We start from the raw sequence: 15,027 nt of genomic DNA, 5'->3' as shown, positions 1-15,027 counted from the left end.
TTCTTTAACTTTGCCACCTCGATTTCCTTTTATTTCTCTTTTGCCCTTTAAGCTTCCAGCACATAATCTCTGAAAACTTTCTGGCTTTCCAATCAGCTGAAATGTTTCGCCTGAAAATTCTTGAAACCTTCCCAGAATCTTGATGTTGGACAATTATAGTGGAAACTACTAGACAGGCTAGAGAGTTTGGGTAGAGCTGAAGTGGTCAAGACACCTGATGCCCAGGAGAATGGAAGAAGCCTAAACCAAGGACCTGGTCTTTAGAGATCAGGCTCTGTTATTTTCAGCCACTGTTGAATTCCAGTCATCATTTATTGACTGGACCGAGGAGAAACAAGTCCTTCAACCACGAGGAGAGACTCTGAAGCCCAGTTTGCTCATTCCCACCTAAGGTGGATGTTCTAAGGAGGCCCGAGATAAGCATGCCGCTGATCTCTTCTACAAGTTGATGTCTGTTGGGTATGTGTGTGATTACTTGAAAGAGAAGAAACTTACAGAAGTGCTTTCAAATTGTGGAAAGGGAGAAGTACAGGAGCAAAAAGAGATGTTTGATGAAGCTCACAAGGACAAGATGGAAAGTGAAAATGGAAGGGTTGTAGATGTTTGGAGACAGAAGAGAAATAAACACCAAAGGAAAGAGCCCTCACATACTCTGGAAGCTTGTGCCTTCTTGAATTGAATAAAAATTGTACAAAATATTGCATGGTCTGGCAATAATAGTTTATGTCACAGTATCGCTTATAATATGTTACCTAAGTTGCAACCTTAAAGGATGCATCAAAACCTTTCTCACCTGGATATTAAACAAATAATGTAATGAAAATATAAGAACAAGGGGTACAGAATCTCATGCAGACTCAAAGCTAGGATAACATGTTGCTTAAATAGCAGAAACTTAATAAGGTCTAGTGGCCAATCTTACAGGTGAAATAATATGTTATTGTTTCCATTTACTTTTCCATGGCAATTTGCATAAAATGAGCATTTAAAAATGTTTTTCTCACGTTAAATTGCTAGTTCATTTGTTTTTCCAATTTTTCTTTTTTTTTTTTTTTTTTTTTTGGAGACGGAGTCTCGCTCTGTCACCCAGGCTGGAGTGCAGTGGCGTGATCTCGGCTCACTGCAAGCTCCACTTCCCGGGTTTACGCCATTATCCTGCCTCAGCCTCCCAAGTAGCTGAGACTACAGGTGTCTGCCACCAGGCCCGGCTAATTTTTTTGTATTTTTTAGTAGAGATGGGGTTTCACCGTGTTAGCCAGGATGGTCTCGATCTCCTGACCTCATGATCCGCCCGCCTTAGCCTCCCAAAGTGCTGGGATTACAGGCCTGAGCCACCGTGCCCGGCCCTATTTTTTTTAAAATTTATTTGTAGATATTCTTTACATGTTAAACATCTTGGAAAGATTCTTTCCCAGTCTACTTCTGCATTGTAAGCTTGTTTGTGGTGTCTTCTGACACTCAGAAGTTTAAATGTTTGATTCTGACTTAATTTACTTGCTGTGAAAGGAAAATTTTTGACTTACAGAAGCACTTGCCTGGGAGATATAAAAACTGCATGTTTTATCTCATCACAACTGGGTTTTCCCTGCTGAAGCTGATAAATAATCATGAACTTTTAATGACTCTTGCATGCCAGATGGTAAACGAGGACTCTTTCCTGACCAAAAAACAATAGGATTTCTTTTTTTTTTCTTTTGAGACAGAGCTTTGCTCTTGTTGCCCAGGCTTGAGTGCAATGGCGCGATCTCAGCTCACTGCAACCTCTGCCTCCCAGGTTCAAGCAATTCTCCTGCCTCAGCCTTCCAAGTAGCTGGGATTACAGGCATGCACCACCACGCCAGGCTAATTTTGTATTTTTAGTAGAGATGGGGTTTCTCTATCTTGGTCGGGCTGGTCTCGAACTCCTGACCTCAGGTGATCTGCCCACCTCGGCCTCCCAAAGTGCTGGGATTACAGGTGTGAGCCACCGTGCCCGGCCAACAATAGGATTTCTTTTAGCCAATTATATGCAGACCTATGAACTCAATGTATCCTATCTGGAATGCCATTTTTTACTGCTTAATTAGTACAACTCCTACTAATACTTAAGAATCGCTGGTCTTTCCCTGGTGTGTTTCCTTCCTTTGTTTCTTACCTCTATTCTATTCTTTGACAGTCAATCATATAACCTCTCAGTACCTCAATTGTAAAATTGGAAAATAACAGAACTTACCTCAGTGGGTCATGATGAAGATTAGATGAGTAAACACGTAAAGTGCTTAGAACAATGAGTGCCTGATACACAGCAATCACCCAATACATTTTAGGTATTTGTGTTATTATTATATGTCAAATTTATTTATTCATTTTTCTTTATTTGTTTGCGCTTTTTGGTCTTATTTAAGAAAGACTTCCCCAATCAATGGGGCATATTACAAATCTTCCTCCTCTCTTTACCTTCCAGGCCTCTGGAAAGCCCCTTTGGAAGTTGGGTGTAGCCATGTGGCTTTCTTGAATCAGTGAAATGTGAGCAAAAGTGATGGTGTCGCTTCTGGGCAGAAGTGGTGAGATCCAGGAATCCGACAGGCCACCCACCCACTCCCTGCATTCTCGTTTCCTGCCTTGGTAATTGTAAAAGGATGTTCTGTGATGTTGTGGCCTGAATTAGGCATGGACAATAAATACATTTTTTGGACGGGTAAAAAATATCTTCCATTCCTAATGTTAAAAAATATTCTTCTACATTTTTTTTTTTTTTTTTGAGATGGAGTTTCGCTCTGTCACCCAGGCTGGACTGCAGTGGTGCAATCTCAGCTCACTGCAAACTCCGCCTCCCAGTTCATGTGATTCTCCTGCCTCAGCCTCCCAAGTAGCTGGGACTACAGGTGCCAGCCACCATGCGTGGCTAACTTTTGTATTTTTAGTAGAGCCGGGATTTCACCATGTTGGCCAGGATGGTCTCGAACTCCTGACCTTGTGATCCACCCACCTTGTCCTCCCAAAGTGCTGGGATTACAGGCATGAGCCACCACACCCGGCCTACATTTTTAATAATAGTTTTAGAGGCCAGGCGCGGTGGCTCACGCCTGTAATCCCAGCACTTTGGGAGGCTGGGTTGGGCAGATCACAAGGTCAGGAGATCGAGACCATCCTGGGTAACATGGTGAAACCCCATCTCTACTAAAAACACAAAAACAAAATTAGCTGGGTGTGGTGGCGGGCGCCTGTAGTCCCAGCTACTCGGGAGGCTGAGGCAGGAGAATGGTGTGAACCCGGGAGGCGGAGCTTGCAGTGAGCTGAGATCATGACACTGTACTCCAGCCTGGGCAACAGAGCGAGACTCCCTCTCAAAAAATAAAAATAATAATAATAATCATAATAAACAGTTTTAGAGGTTTATTTTCTACATTTACTTCTTTAATTTCTTTGGGATTACTTTTATGTATGACGTGTCAAAAGAGAAACAACACATTCAATTTAAAGATCTAATTGGTGGCCAGGCATGGTGGCTGATGTCTGTAATCTCAACACTTTGGGAGGCCAAGGTGGGTGGATCATTTGAGGTCAGGAGTTCAAAACCAGCCTGGGCAACATGGCAAAACTCTGTTTCAACTAAAAATACAAAAATTAGCCAGATGTGGTGGCGTACACCTGTAATCCCAGCTACTTGGGAGGCTGAGGCAGGATAATTGCTTGAACCCAGGAGGCGGATGTTGCAGTGAGCCCAGATTGTGCCACTGCACTCCAGCCTGGGCAACAGAGTGAAACTCCAACTCAAAAAAAAAAAAAAAACATCTAATTGGCTTTTATTAGCAATTCTAGAACTGGGCAAAGTCTCATTCTAGAAAACAGAATGGGGGTCCTGATGAGCTGAGCAGAGGGAGTGGGCTTTATGGGTAGAAAAGGGCTGAAGAAAGCAGAAATAAAGAACAGAAAATGGATTGGTCATTTAAAGTTTCTTTTCTTACAGGGTTAAAACAGAAATGACTTCCTTATCATACTGGCTCAGGTAAACTGGGCCCTTTCTGATTGGTTTCTGTGACTCTCCTGGGCTTTTTTTGGAAACTGACCTGTTTCAAAGTTCACTTTGATTATGTGGCAGCTAGCACCAGTGAGTCCATTCTGGTTTGCTCTGGTTTGTTGGGGCCTGGTGAAGAAGCTTAGGCCAAAACAATGGCCTCCCATGAATTTTACTTAACAGGTGCAAAGTAGGGATCCAATTCAATTTCTTTTTCTTTTTTGATATTAACAGACAGGGGTCCCAACCATTCAGTGACTTGTCCTTTCCCCCATAGTTTGTGAGGCCCTCCTGCCATAGACCTAATGCCTGTGTTTACGTGGGTCTTTTTCTTGACTCTATTCTCTCTGATGGTCTTTTTGTCTATTATTGCACCATCCTACTATTTGGTGCTACTTAACATTTCTTTGTAATTTGTCTCAATAGCTGCTAGGCCAAGGGCAGTGTAGTCTTCAGGCATGGAGAGTGGAGGATAAGGAGTGTGTGAAGTTCTGTGCATCTTAGCCAAACCCACCCTTGGCAAGTACAGCACGTAGCCTTCCCTGCTCTATCCAGACATCAGAACGTGCCTGTTCATTTCCTCAGAGATAATCAGAGTAGGCAGAGGCAAGGACTAGATTTGGGGGCTATTATTAAAATTAATTGTCAGGGCTTGGTAGCTGCCTGAATTTTTGGTGGAGTAGTAAAGGAGGAGGGATTTATCTAGGACAGCCCTTGTATTTCTGGCTCAATCAACCAGTCTTGCAAGGAAATCGAAGAGAAATGTACAACATGAGCCTTCTCAACTGTGAAAATGCTAGCATCAAGTCTAATGCTTTAGGACAATTTCTTGAGCAAATAATACAACCTATAGAAATATCTAGTCACAGAAAAGCAAGACGTGATTATAAATGGTTTATTTCTTTAGATTATAACATTCATCACAATTAAATTGCATTTTTAAGACTGTTACTGCTGACAGTGCATGGAAGTATTGCTTTTTAATCATAGCGAAGTGTCAGGAGACCAGGGTGTTATCTCAAGGAAGTGAATTTTAAGAAAGTGCTCACTTCTGCAGCCAGACTCACTAGTTTCCTCATTTGTCTGTGGGTGCTTTGAGCACTAATGTAGACCACAAAAACTATCCTACCCTTTCTAATACTGCCAGTGCCAGAGAGCCAGTCAAGGCCCTGCCTCTTTGCCTCCCTCCCACACCCCTGCTCCACAAACTCCATGCAGAACCAGGAACCAGGCGGGGCAGTCACAGCTCAGCAAGGAGAAGCAGCAGGATGAGGAGATCTGGCAGCTGCAGAAAGAATATGGGGCCTGCTCTCATTCCTGCAGATGGGAAGGAGAGAAGGAAAGGATTCTGCATGGGATTTCTCAAGACACGGGCCTCCCAAACTTTTAGAGTTTCATCTTAAGGTAAAACAAACAAACAAACAACAACAACAACAACAAAAAAAAAAAAAAAAAACAAGAGGGGCCAGGCACGGTGGCTCACCCATGTAATCCTAGCACTTTGGGAGGCCAAGGTGGGAGGATCGCTTGAGCCCGGGAGTTCAAGGCCAGCATGGGCAACATGGCGAGACCTCGTCTCTACAAAAAAATTAAACATTAGCTGGGTATGGTCATGTCTACCTGCGGCCCCAGCTACTCAGGAGGCTGAGGTGGGAGGATCACTTGAGCCTGGGAGTCAAGGCTGCAGTGAACTATGATCACATCACTGCACTCCAGCCTTGGCGACAGAGCAAGATGCTGTCTCAAAAAACAAAAACAAACCCAAAAACGTGGGCTCTAGGGGCTCACTAGACCTAGTTAGACCCTTGCCTTTTCAGGACTCATGAAGTACTCAGAAATACAGGAGAGACAGAAGCTGTGAGGACACTTGCTTTTGGTTCTTCAATTTAAGGTCACCTCAAGTTGACTGAGCTCTCAGGCCTGATGAGTCCTTCGTCCTTCCATGGCCACTTTCCAGGCCTGGGCTCCCAGTCACTGGTGACTCAGTGAGAAAGGCCTCCCCTATCTGGGGCCTGCAGCTCCCCTGGCCATTGTGGCCTCCACACTTGTCTTTCTCACCCAAGAAGAGGTTTCTGAATCTGTATCTCTTGGAAGTCAATCTTTTGCAGTCACATATGTACTCCTGTCCCTACAGCTGATGTTAACTGGAGTTGGTGGGATCTGGCTTCCTCACCTGGGGTTCTCAGTCTTCCTGAATCTGAACACCAACCATTTGGCTCCAGATGGAAAGTAGCATCTTTCCTCCACTGGACTGTCTACCCGGCTATCCTATTTTCATTAGACTTGATCCAAATTCAAAATCTCTGTATGTAAAAGCTCAGAGTTCCCCTGTAATTCCTCCCTGTGGTCCCATTTCTACCCCCAAAGATTTCTTGTGTTTCCAGCACCCCTTCAGAGCATAAGGACTAATTTGATCTCAATTTGCTGGGTACTCAATCCCTCTGCAGCTCAGATTCACTTCTGGATGGACTCTTGGCCTCTCAACAAAGCTTAACTCACTTCACCAGCGTGTGCTGGAGCCCCCATTCCAGCCAGCCATTATGGCAGGCCCTAAGTGCAGATGGAAAGGGAGGCAAAGTCTCCAGACTGTAAACAAATGGTTATCATACAAATGGTGAGTGTATGGCTGAGATGTGCACAGGGAAAAAAGAAAAGTAGTATTTGTTGAGCAATGTCTGTGTGCCAGGCAATAAGTTACAACTATCTCTCTTTTAATATTCACAGCAACACTACTGAAGTCTTTGTTACTCATACCCACATCTTTCAAATGAGGAGAAAATTGGGGCACAGATTGCTCAGGTAACTGGCCTAGAGTCACAGAGCTGGTGATGGCTGAGTCCAGATTACCACTGAGGTGGTCTGACTCCAAACCTACAGCATGGAGCATGGTACAATGTTTACTTTTGCCTGAAAGTGTTAAGAAAGGCTTACCACTGGAAGAGATATCTGAGGTAGGTCTTGAAAGATAATTACTGTACTGAAATTGATGGTGTTTTAGATGGGATGAAATATGATATGCAGTCAAAAGAGGGACGAGACTTCAGGCCACAAAGAATGACAGGTGCAAAGGCACAAAGACATAAAAGCCAGGCCATGTAGGAAAGGAAAGGGTGGGTAAAGTGCTCATGCTGGCACTTCTCACCATCAGGGTCTGGGAGGAGTACTAGCCTCTCCTGATGCCCTCCATTATCATTGCCAACCATGACTGCTCTGCCTTACTGAGGTCCCTGTCCTCTGGTTGTACCACCTCTAACCTTCCTCAGCCTAGCCATCCTCCCTATGCGTCTGGTCTATTGTGTGGCCCATTTGTGCAAAACCTTTCCGTTCTTCGATCTCCTCACTCCAACACCATACATCTCTCTTCTGTCTAGCCAACCATTTCTATGGAAATGTCCTCTCGCCTGCCCAGAACCTGTAAACTAGCTACGCTGGAAATCTCAAGGCCTACCAATATGTTTTCTGAGCACCCCTCTCAGTCTGCCCAGCTTTCACTCTCTTCCTCTTAAAGCACCTCATAGAGAGCACCAGTTCCCAGACCTGCCTCCATCACTGCAGCCACCTGCTCAGTTCAGGCACCCTCATCTCTTGCCCTGATTCCTGCAGCAGCCACAGCCTTCTGCCCGGAACCAGGTCTCCCAACTCTCCTGGCCCTCTGATGTGTCCCCCAACATAGCAGTAGTTTCCATAACTCATTCTGCCCAGCAGATCTTTTTGGCCTTTCTGCATAGCAGGGAGGTTGGGAGCTTCACTGGGCTAGAGGCTGGCCTATTGACACGGAAGTGCTGGGAAGGGAAGAGCATGGTCCCTTTAAATCCTTTGAATGATATGGAAGGAAGGAAGGGGAGTGCTGGGTAGAGAAGGGTGTGGTCCCTGACTAGGGCTCCACCCCCACGGACCTAGGTGAGGACAGGCACTCCTGCCTTCGTGCCCAAATGTTGCATTTCCCAAGACCACCCTGGCCTGCCACGCCCCCAACCCTGTGCCTATAAAACCAACCCTCAGCCAGGCATGGTGGCTCATGCCTGTAATCCCAGCACTTTGGGAGGCCAAGGTGAGTGGATCACGAGGTCAGGAGTTCAAGACCAGCCTGACCAACATGGTGAAACCCCATCTCTACTAAAAATACAAAAATTAGCTGGACATGGTGGCCCACGCCTGTAATCCAAGCTACTCAAGAGGCTGAGGCAGGAGAATCACCTAAACCCAGGAGGAGGAGGCTGTGTTGAGCCGAGATGGCACCACTGCCCTCCAGCCTGGGCGACAGAGTGAGACTCCACCTCAAAGAAAACAAAAAACAAAAAAAAACAACCCCTGCCCCCCAGACCCTAGCAGGCAGACACACAAGTGGCTGTGGCTGGACGTCATGAGGAACACATGGGTGGAAGAAGACACAGAGGCAGCTGGATGTGGAGAGGAGCACATCAGCGGAGGAACATACCAGCACACAGCAGCTGGACGTTGAGAGGAATGCACTGACAGGCACCAGCACGCTGGCAGGCTACTGACCGGCAGGACAATGGGGAGTTTGGCCAGGGCAGTTGGAGGGGAGCCCAGACCTCCCAGCAGCCCAACTCCAAGGGAAAACCATCTCTCTTCTGGCTCCCCGATGGGCAGAGAGCTACTTCCACTCAGTAAAATCTTGCACTCATTCTCCAAACCCAGGTGTGATCCGATTCTTCAGGTACACCAAGGCAAGAACCCAGGATACAGAAAGCCCTCTGGCCTTGTGACAAGGTAGAGGGTCTAATTGATGTAGTTAACACAAGCTGCCTATGGACAGCTAAACTAAAAGAGCAAAACTAAAAGAGCACCCTGTAACACAGGCCCACTGGGGCTTCAGGAGCTGTAAACATTCACCCCTAGACACTGCTGTGGGGTCGGAGCCCCACCACCTGCCCATCTGTGTGCTCCCCTAGAGGTTTGAGCAGTGGAATACTGAAGAAGCAAGCAATTCCCCCTGTCACACGCCCTGTTAGGGGGACAAAAGAACCTTTCCCATTTCACTGTGTCTCTGTGCCTGGGCTCTGCTCTCCATTCCGGGACATTAGCCCAGTCCTTTCAGGAACCTAATACATTTCAGCAGTTGATGGGAGTCCCACGGTTCTGTGCCCTGGCTGCGTCTAATAGTAGGGCATCCCCTCTTCTATTCCATTATGGCCCCACCACTCGCACCTCTAATGCAGACCCAGACTCACCTGAGCTGTTGAAATTGCTGTCTTGTTTTCTGGATTTTTAGTAGAACCATTGCAGAAACAATTGAAGTTACTCCTTATTTTCTTAGGACTTTCAAGCAAAATTGTATTGTGTTTTTTATTTGTTTGTTTAACGGTAACTTTCTGATACACCTTATACTCTCAAAAATGAACTAGCACTTCTTCATGAGGATAGAAAGAGAAGTTTTTGATTTTAACACCCAGGCAGGTTGTAAGGACAAATAGTGTCCCCTCTTCACCAAGAAATGGTGGTGACACAGATACATTTCGAGATGAAGATGATGAAGTAAATTGCCCAAATCATACATTTCCTTCCCCACTGTAATCAAATTTGCTTTTAGAACCTGTGTAAACTCTGTTACAATTCCCTGTAGTGAGAAGCTGAAGAGCACTTGTGAGATAATAATGGAAGGCTTTAAACTGAAAGTTGTGTGAATTTTGAAGGAATTCTCTTACAGCTTTGTTAAAATCATTTGCAATGTTCCCAGTATAGGCCACTAGAGCTGTTTCATGGAAATCAGTGAGTTTTTCAGAATAGCTTATTTTGTTTTTGAGTTGCTTCCATGTTTCTGCCTTTTTCTATTCAATGTTTAAATTTGTATTCACTCTCAGTTCTTCTTTTAACAGCTGGGGCACCCTTTTCTCCATTTCTTCAACACAACCCACGCACTGGTCATCAAACACATTGTCAGCCATGTCCAGCTTGGCTGGCTGTCCCAGGCTGGTCACCTGTTAAGAAGGAGTAGAGGCCGGGTGTGATGGCTCCCGCCTGTAATTCTGGCACTTTGGGAGGCCGTGGTGGGTGGATCACCTGAGGTCAGTTCAAGACCAGCCTGGCCAATATGGCAAAACCCTGTTTCTACTAAAAATACAAAAAAAAATTAGCCAGGCATGGTGGCATGCACCTGTAATCCCAGCTACTCAGGAGGCTGAGGCAGGAGAATTGCTTGAACCTGGGAGGTGGAGGTTGCAGTGAGCCGAGATTGTGCCAGTGCATTCCAGCCTGAGCAACAGAGCGAGACTCCATCTCAAAAAAAAAAAAAAAAGAAGGAGTAGAGTCCCTTGACCTGCTGGGAAAGTGTGTTGCGTGCTGCCCAGAGCCCACAGCATGGGGCTTTAGCTCAGTATGAAATTTCACAGGTTCCCCTTATAGGCCTCATGTATGGCACATGTATGAACCATCTTATGACACTATTAGTAGTATAAAGAGAAAAGCTAAGCTTTGTGACTGTTTGGTTTACTAGTGCTATTTTTTTCCTTATTTTGAGACAGAGTTTTGCTTTGTTCCCCAGGCTAGAGTGCAGTGGCATGATCTCGGCTTACTGCAACCTCTGCCTCCCGAGTTCAAGTGATTCTCCTTTCTCAGCCTCCTCAGTAGCTGAGATTACAAGTGTGCACCACCATGCCCAGCTGATTTTGTATTTTCACTAACTCTTGACCTCAAGTGATCTGCCTGCCTTGGCCTCCCAAGTGCTGGGATTATAGGCGTGAGCCACCGTGCTTGGCCTACTGGTGCTATTTTAGAAATATCTTTCAGATTCATGCTCTCTGACCGGCTCTAGCCACACACTCAACTCTGCGAACTCTATTGTCTCCAAGATGTGAGCAAAGCAAGATTAGCAGGATGTAGGTTGGGAGTGGGTGGTAGATATTACCTGTTGTGTTAGCCACCAAATTAACATAAAGAAGTGAACTGCTATGGCTGGAAGATATGCCATCTTCAAGTTCAAAAATAACTGCAAATAAACATAAGACAATGTGAAATGTGAACATAAGTTTCATTGTGAGTGTGCTGATGCATCCGTTCTGTGTTAATGAATCCCTACTTCAAATCTGGAAGTCTAGGCTCCTATGTACACTGCTTCCTGAACAGTTAACCAGGAGTCCTTGTAAAGAGCTTTGCCTGGGTCCTGCACCAGGGATGAGGTGACTCTGACATCTGGCTCCAGGTAGGGCGCTGGTATTAAAACAGTCCATCCTGGTAATAGGCAGAGCCACGTGTCATGCAGACTGCCAGTCAGAGAAACAGATTATGTTTTTGCAGATACTTCCTAACCCCTAACATTTTACTTTCCCATAGAGAAATATTGCAAGTCCTTACACAAATGCTTTTTAAAAAATTCTTCTCAAAGTTGTGTTAACATGGGGCTCAAACTTAAGTCAATACTTCTGAATATCTCTCAAAGTTGTCAGTAGAAAAGGAATCGCTCCTCAGGCACTAGTTGCTGTCTCTAGTTTTGAGCAGCCTCCTTTGCCTCTCAGAGTGTGCTTTCGCTTTGCAATAAACTTCTTTGCCTACTCTTACTACAGACTTGCTCTCAAATTCTTTTGTATGGCAAAGTCAAGAACCTGAACCAGCCCACCAACAACAATTTGAGTGTTTGCAGCTTTCCCAGTTCCCTACACTGCAGAAAGTCGGGGATGACAAAGAATCCTAGTCTAGCCAGAAGCATTAAGAATATACTGAAATTGATGTCTAATTGTGAAAATTCCATGAATATGGTAGGTAAAGAATTTCTTTCAGACAAAAAGCATATGGGGAGCCATAACTGATAGGAATATATTGCATTGAATAAAAATTATGTTCCAAGATCTAAAAAATGGTATTTTTTTGAGATGGAGTCTCGCTTTGTTCCCCAGGCTAGAGTGCAGTGGCGCAATCTCGGCTCACTGAAACCTCTGCCTGCTGGGTTCAAGTGATTCTCCTGCCTCAGCCTCCCAAGTAGCTGGGATTACAGGTGTGTGCCACCACGCCCAGCCAATTTTTGTATTTTTAGTAGAGACGGGGTTTCGCCATGTTGGCCAGGCTGGTCTCAAACTCCTGACCTCAGTTGATCCCCACCCCCTTGGCTTCCAAAGTGCCGGGATTACAGGCATGAGCCGCTGCACCCAGCCAAGAATGGTTCCCTTGAAATAATTTTTTTAATCAAATTTAATCCTGTCACAGAGTAAGCATGATTCTAGGGCAATCAAAAATATGGGGGGCAAGTCTGAACCAACCACATCCTGCTTTCTTTTATTAAATAATAATAATAATTCTATGGATGTTATTCTTCTAAAATTTGTATTCTGAATTTGGGAGGCTTTGTATTAAATACTGTTAAACCTCAAAAAATGACTTAAATGAAATTAGAACTAAAAATTTAAAATTTCCCCTTAATTCTAAAAGAAGTAATTTTATATTTTTCTCTGTATAATAAGTGCTTTTTTTATAGAATGCAAGATTGGGAATTTTAAGCATGGCATATTTTGATTTTATGTGAAAGTTTAGATTTCTTCACTAATATTGAACAACTAAAGCACTACGCAAAATTAATATAAACATGGCTGTTCAAATGAAATTTTTTGCAAGTTGAAATGTGTTATAATGATAAAAACTGGTCTTCTGTGTTTGAAAATTATATGACTCTATGAGAAAGTTTCCACCTAAAATATCTGAGCACCACTTAAAGTTTTGCTATATGACACATACCTCAAATAACTACTTTTTAATTTAATTGTTTAATCATCTTATACTTTGATTATATTATTCTAACATTCTTAATTGATTCTTAGAATTTTTAAATTGTATAGCATTAGGGTAATGAATATTTGTATTTATCCAACGTCTCTATATATGGAGTAAATTCTAATCTTTGATCTTCAGGCAAAATTGTAAAAGCTTCTATTTAATATACCCTTGTTTAAGGACTTTTATTTTTTAGAGGCAGGGTCTTGCTCTGTCACCCAGGCTGGAGTACAGTGACACGTCATGGCTCACTGCAGCTTCGACCTCCCGGGCTCAAGTGATCCTCCCACTTCAGCCTCCTGGGTAGCTGGGACTACAGGCATACACCACCATGCCCGGCAAATTTTTAAAATTTTTATAGAGACGGGGTCTCCCTATGTTGCTTAGGTTGGTCTTGAACTCCTGGGCTCAAGGGATCCTCCTGCCTCAGCTTCCCAAAGTGCTGAGATTACAAGCATGAGCCACCATGCCCAGCCTTCTTTAAGTATTTCTAAGACTAGAGCTATCCTCCTTAAATTGTTAAAATCCCCCGGAGGAAGATTTTGACTGGCCCTGAGTTAAGACACCGCTAATGAGAAAATACTTTGCTTTTACATCCTATCTACTTTAAAATCATTTAGCAGCTCCTTATCCTCTATTCACAGTGGTTCTCAAGGTTTGATGTGCATAAGAACTCAACTGGGAAACTTGTTACCAACAGAGATTCCTGTCCTTTTAGATGTTTTTCTTTTTCCAGATCTGACCCCACCTCTCTACGTGGAATATTTCTTGCACAGAACTAGACTTTGCCTCTTGACATATAACCCCCCTACCTCAGTCACCCCAACCCTCAGATTGTCTCCCAGCCCCATCCTAATACCAATGTCTCCTCAGGGGACATTCCTAATTTCCTCACCTTCAGAGACCCTTCTTCTGCTCTTCAGAGGGCTGAGTTCAGACTTGTCAATATCTGGTCTCCTCCAGATCCTTGATTTGGTCCCTGTCCCTCTCTGACAATAGTGTCTGAGAACAAAATGCTCTCGCCCTTTTATGTTTTCTTTCCATGGAATTGTGTGTGTGTGTGTGTGTGTGTGTGTATGTGTGTGTCTGTGGCTTGTGGCTTAGAGATAGGTCCTGAGAAAAACAGAGATTGCTGTAGATCCTTTCCCCATACACTTGGTTTTAACCGATTACCTGAGCCATTTGAGGGCGTTAGAATTTGAGAGAATTAGGGCAAGGCAAAGGAAAGACAGATGAGCTTTTTTTCTGTCAACTTTTATTTTAGGTTCAGGGGGTCCATGTGCAGGTTTGTTACATGAGTAGATTGTGTGTCACTGGGGTTTGGTGTACAAATGATGATGTATCCAATAGGTAGTTTTCTGACTTTTATCCTCCTCCCACTCTTCCCCTCAAGTAGGCCCCAGTGTCTATTGTTCCCATCTTTGTGTCCATGTGTACTTAGTGCTTAGCTAAGTGAGAACATGCAATATTTGATTTTCTGTTCCTGTGTTAATTCACTTAGGATAATTCTTCCAGCTCAATTCATGTTGCTGCATAAGGCATGATCTCATTCTTTTTTAATGGCTGTGTAATATTCCATGGTGTATCTATACTGCATTTTTTTATCCATTCCATTGTTGATGGGCATCTATGTTAATTCTATGTCTTTGCTATTGTGAATAGTGCTATGGTAAACAGGAGAATGAATATATGTGTTTGGTAAAACAATTTACATTCCTTTGGGTGTATAGCCAGTTATATTGCTGGGTCAAATGGTAGTTCTGTTTTAGGTTCTTTGAGAAATCTGCAAACTGCATTCTCCAGTGACTGAACTAATTTAAATGCGCACCAGCAGTGTATAAGCATTCCCTTTTCTTCACACCTTGCCAACATTTAAAAAAAAATAATAGCCATTCTGACTGGTGCAAGATGATATCTCATTGTGGCTGCATTTCTCTAATGATTAGTGACATTGAACAATTTTTCATATGGTTGTTGGTTGTGTGTATGTCTTCTTTTGAGAAGTGTCTGTTCATGTTCTTTACCCATTTTTTTTTCCCATGGGGTTGTTTGTTTTTTGCTTGTTGATTTAAGTTCTTATAGATTCTGAATATTAGATCTTTGTCAGATGCATAGTTTGCAAATATTTTATCCCATTCTGTAGGTTGTCTGTTTACTCTGTTGATAGTTTCTTTTGCTGTGCAGAAGCTCTTTAGTTTAATTAGGTCCCACTTGTCAATTTTTGTTTCTGTTGCAGTTGCTTTTGGAGACTTTGTCATGAAATCTTTGCCAAACCCAATGTCCAGAATGATATTTCCTAAGTTTTCTTC

This window comes from Pongo abelii, chromosome 9, assembly GCF_028885655.2.
Source record: "Pongo abelii isolate AG06213 chromosome 9, NHGRI_mPonAbe1-v2.0_pri, whole genome shotgun sequence".
Classification (NCBI taxonomy): Eukaryota; Metazoa; Chordata; class Mammalia; order Primates; family Hominidae; genus Pongo; species Pongo abelii.
This window is presented reverse-complemented; position numbering follows the sequence as displayed.